Below are 5328 nucleotides of genomic sequence, written 5' to 3' on the forward strand. Positions count from 1 at the left end.
CCCCCCCCCTCTCTCTCTCTCTCTCTCTCTCTCTCTCTCTCTCTCTCTCTCTCTCTCTCTCTCTCTCAGAGTTTGGCCCATTAAAGTGATATAAATTATAATCACGTGGAGCTTCACAAAAAAATCCGATGGAAATCAAAGAAATTAACATTTTCTTTAACTCATTAGCTGATCAATCTCTTTCACATGTTGGAGTGTCATATAGTCAATTTTAATTTTAAAAACTAATCAAATCAGCTTTTTTTAATTAAAAAAAAACACTGTTGGTAATTCCATTCTTGCTTTCACAATATTTTGCATTCTTAGTCTAAAACCATAGCAGTTCAATCGATTTTTATAAATTATTTTGTAACTAAATTGTCTTAGTTATTTGAATTAACCATTCCACTTCTTTTGCGTAAAAAAAAATTAATTATTACCTCAACATAAAACTTAATAAATCTTGTATTTCTAGATAATGAAAAAATTGGTTTATGCAATTTATATTTCATAAAAAAAAAATAATCCATGCTCCCAATACCCTTGTTGTTCTATATATATATATATATATATATATAGACACCGCTCCACCTAACTTGTGTAACTTTTCTTTTGAAAAGTTTGTGCGTGTTTTCTTCTTTCTTTTTTTTTTTTTGGTTGGATTGTAAATTCTTGAATGGCTTTGTTTACAATAGCTTAGATTGGTACACAATTGGAATTAGTTAAGAAAAATAAACTCAAAAAATGCGTCATCCAAAATAAGTAAACTCATTTTTAAAATTCAATAAACCCAAAATTTTCTATTCTATAGACCAATTTTGTTAACTTGCTTTTGACCAAATTTTTTTTTTTGAAAAACTTGCATAACTATGTTAATTAAGTAATTCAACTTATTATAATGCAAAGCACATGAGTTAAAACACCATTTTAATTCTGATGCGAATCTAATTGTTTCATATTCTGTTTAGTTGTTTAAGCTGATATCCTATGAAAAACAAAATTAATGGTTACTAATTATCACGTTCAGAAGAAAAACTATTTTTGAAATAATACAAAAGAAAAAAAAAACAGAAAATCCACATTGGCCAAGTGTTTGGATTTCCTTTCTTCCGTACAACTTTGGTTTTTGTCTCCGGAAAATCAGTGATCCTTATCCTCAAAGATTCGGTCCAAAGTCACTTTATTTGTCGGACAGTATCCATTTTATTTGTGAAAAAAAAACATTGTGGAGAAACATTGCAGTTATATTATTGGAAAACCCAATATTTTTTCTTTTGGTAAAAAGAAAATAAAAAATCGAAAATAAAGATTCCTCAAATCCACCAAATGGGTCGGACGGTATCTACAACTTCCAATTAATTAATTTGAATTTTATATTGAAATTGGAATCATGTTGACAATTTGTGAAATATACAACTAATTCTTCTTCAATTTGATTCGCTACAGAATCTCTCTGTAATGGACTGAATTATTATAGAAACTAGTGAGAAAACTAAATTTGATGAGATGTATGAAGAAAAGGATGAAAAATTTATTGACAATAAAGTTGAAAGTTTATATTAAATATGATTTCTATTTGGTTTGAATTTATGAAAATATATATCCGGTAGAATTAAGAGTCCAACGCGTTTTTAGTTAACGACTGTTTTAAAAACCGTCAAAATTCGAATTACATGTTCAATTACGATAAAAACAAATTTATAAAAGATTTTTTTTTTATAAAAAAAAAAGTGTTGGGACCATATCGTGAATCTTGTTCGTCTTTCAAACGAAAACAATATCGTGGTTCAATTTTTCTAAGTTATGAGAGAAACTACTATATATCGATCTTCAACGGGAAGCTAGCTAGTCGAATGGAATTCATAGTAACATCACCTTCCGTTTTAAACTATTTCTACTTTAGTATAAAGAAAAACCCTAAAGTTGCTTATATTGTCTATGCCTTTCTTATTTAATTCATAGTTTTTTTAATGATCTGAAAGTTAATTAAATCGGTAATTGGAATCAAGATGTATACAACTACACACAAGTACTCGTGTGGTAAATAACTATAGATTAATTAATTACAAAATTCTTAAGTTATTTAACATATTGAACGTTCATTATCCATACATATGTTTTCATTTACATGAAAATTAAAGCCTTTTTTTCATAAATAGGACAAGGACATGAGAAAAATTAAAGAAACAAAAAACGATGAAAACCCAGAAGAGAAAGCTTGAAAAGCCTACATGGGACCAAGATTCCGTTTATACATTTTTGGCATATATACACACATGGATATGATACGAAAATCTCGCTCCAGATCTTATTATATTATCAAGAAAATAAACATTAGGATTTAATCCAAGACAATACCAAGAAAAACACACAAGGGAAAAAACAAAACATGAAAAACTAAAGATCTAAATTAAGAACACTCGGAGAAAACCCTCGTTGGGAAAGCAACAAAAAAGTGATTATAAAGATGATGAGAAGAGAAAAAAAAGGGGGGGCGATAGGATCGAAAGCCAAGCATCAGACTTGCCTATATCGGTCGAGGGGTTCGCTAAAACATCGAAGCCCTCGATTCTTGATGAAGTTCTTTAGGCCATGGTTCGAAGGCGGCATCGATATTCGCCGATGGACGACGATATCTTCCTTTCAATGGACTTGAGACCGCCATAACTATTTCTCTCTGTCAATTTCGACATGGAGACAAGATGATCATTTAGGTCATAAGGAGGAGGAACCAAAAGAAAACTGGAAGAAATTGGGATCTCACACCGAGATAGAGAGAGAGAGAGAGAGAGAGAGCATGTATGTAGGTATAAGGAAATGTGTTTGGTCACAAATTAAATAAATGAGAAACGCATAAGAAACGTGTGAACACGCACGTAGAGGATTCCCTCCTCGTATGATTTATTATGCTCATAAAAATTCATGAGCTTATTTACAAAAAATTAGTTATCATATACGAAACATCAACTCCAAGTTCAAAGAACGCTTGCATTAACATGATAATCACATGCATATAATCTCATTCGTCTGACTTAAGTGGGATTTTAACCATTTATGTTTACCGACTTTACGGTACATATATATTGGTAAAATTTTACCCGACATGTAAAACAAAATGTTACGAATGAAAATCATATATTAGTATGTATGACAATCTAATGCAACTTTTATATATATATATATATATATATATATATATATCAAAAAGTTGAAGGGTGGGTCGGGTCATTGACCCTTTACCATCTCCCTGTCCCGGGCCACACACCACTGAGCCACTTAGGGTTGGGTGGACAACGTAATGCAATTTGCATTAAAACGTTTATGTAAAAATATCGGAATTATCTAAATATCTTGGTACTAAATGTTTTGAATTTCAAAGATTATTCATGATATATATTAATTGATAATGAGAAGCAAACAAGGCGGACCATGCAGAATAGAGGGCCCTGGTTCACATGCTGCTGCATTATTTTTGGATTTAATGAAAAGTGGTATGTCTTTGTCTAAAGGGAATACCACTTTCTTTGTCATATGTTGGTTTCTAAATTTCTTTTCCAGTTATAAATGCACCTATTGGGTCCGTGATTTGAGACCAGAAAGAATTTATCATCCTGTTAATCACAAAATTTAAAAAAAAAAAGAGTTTTATTCCCAATTATTCTATTCTATTCTATTTTTTTCCTCAATTAAAATCTATAATTTTATCTTTAAAAAAAGGTTTAACTTATTCGATAATAATCGAACAAACACAATACAGTTATATATAATTATATGATTGTATTAGAATCAAATCCAATCTAAAAATTGACTAGGATATATAGAATAAAAATAATCGGAAATAGAAGGGAAAAGGGGCCAACTTTTCTTTTGAAATAAATATTGTTATAATTTTACATTTTTTTACACTTGTTTGTTAACGTTTAGAGTGGAATTTGAACCACTATTTATTTTTCAGATACACAACAATAAATTTCAAGGTAGAATCGGAATTACGATGGCAAGAATTTTGTTTTCTTTTTCACGTTTCACAATATATCACGGAATTAAATATTTTTATATTTTTTATTTTAATGTTCGCTATTTAGTCACCAATAATTACCCGCTTTAAATAATAGATATGCCACACAAAATTGCTAGAAAATGACATAACTAGCATCCCGGAAACAAAATAAAAAATAATTAAAAATACAATGATATTTTAAATTATATAATTAAACCATTTAATTCTTATTACGGTAAAATCAATTAATTATAATACGGTAAATGGGCTTTACCTTATGTTTATTTACACATAAACCATCAAATTAATTTTATTTTCACTTCTTTTCTGGTTTAAAATGACTATGCAATTGCTTTCTAACATGATATGTTCAAATTGAAGATGAAGCAGTTAACAAGAATATGATAGAGAGAAAAAATATGATACCCGATAATACATTTCATATGCTTTTGTATTACCATTTTTAAATGTAACCACATTGTGAATCAACACAACATGTAAGTTTTGGAAATCTATTTATTTAAAACGTCTAAGTGGCCAATAAGTCTAATGGTTTAAAACGTCTTCGATCACTAGACATTGAAATTATGAACAACTTTAACAACATTCAGTTCATTGAATTGGATGAAATTTTAGAAACACAAAGGAACTTCCCAATTAATAAATGCTATAAGAGTTACAAAAAATGTTATAGTTGCATTGTTGTGTATAAATACCACTCCTACTTCAATTTCCATATCAAGAAAAAACACAAAACATAACATATTAGAGTAAATTAACCAAATCCAAACACATTCAGCGAAGATGACAAAACTCAACATCAAGATTACTATGGCATTGGCTATTGTAGCTGTGACATATGCATTTGTACCTGCCTTTGCTATTGAAGAAGGAGAAGCCAAGCAATTCTGGGATAAATGTCTCACCAAAATGTCTCCAAAGTGTACATTGGATATAGTCGAAGAGATTTTTTGGAACGGGACAGTCTCCGATGTTTGTTGTCGCGAGCTTGTCGAAGAGGGAAAGCTCTGCCATGACACTCTGATCAAATACATGGCCGATAGACCAAGTTTTATTGTCCGTGAACCCGAGTATCTTGCAAAAAAAGATGCTTTGTGGACTCGTTGTGTGTCGGTTAAAACAACTGTTTAAATAGAAATGTATTCTCAAATAAAAATATCATTTTCACATTAAAAAAATATATTATTTTCTTCATGATTTACATTACATTTACCTATTTAATCCTCTATTTATTTCAAGGTAGAATCGGAATTACAATGGGAAATTTACCAACTCTACTAATGGTGAAATAACATATAATCACTTCTTATATATTAATTGCCATAAAA

Source organism: Tarenaya hassleriana, unplaced genomic scaffold (genome assembly GCF_000463585.1).
Source record: "Tarenaya hassleriana unplaced genomic scaffold, ASM46358v1 Cleome1, whole genome shotgun sequence".
In the NCBI taxonomy this organism is placed as follows: Eukaryota; Viridiplantae; Streptophyta; class Magnoliopsida; order Brassicales; family Cleomaceae; genus Tarenaya; species Tarenaya hassleriana.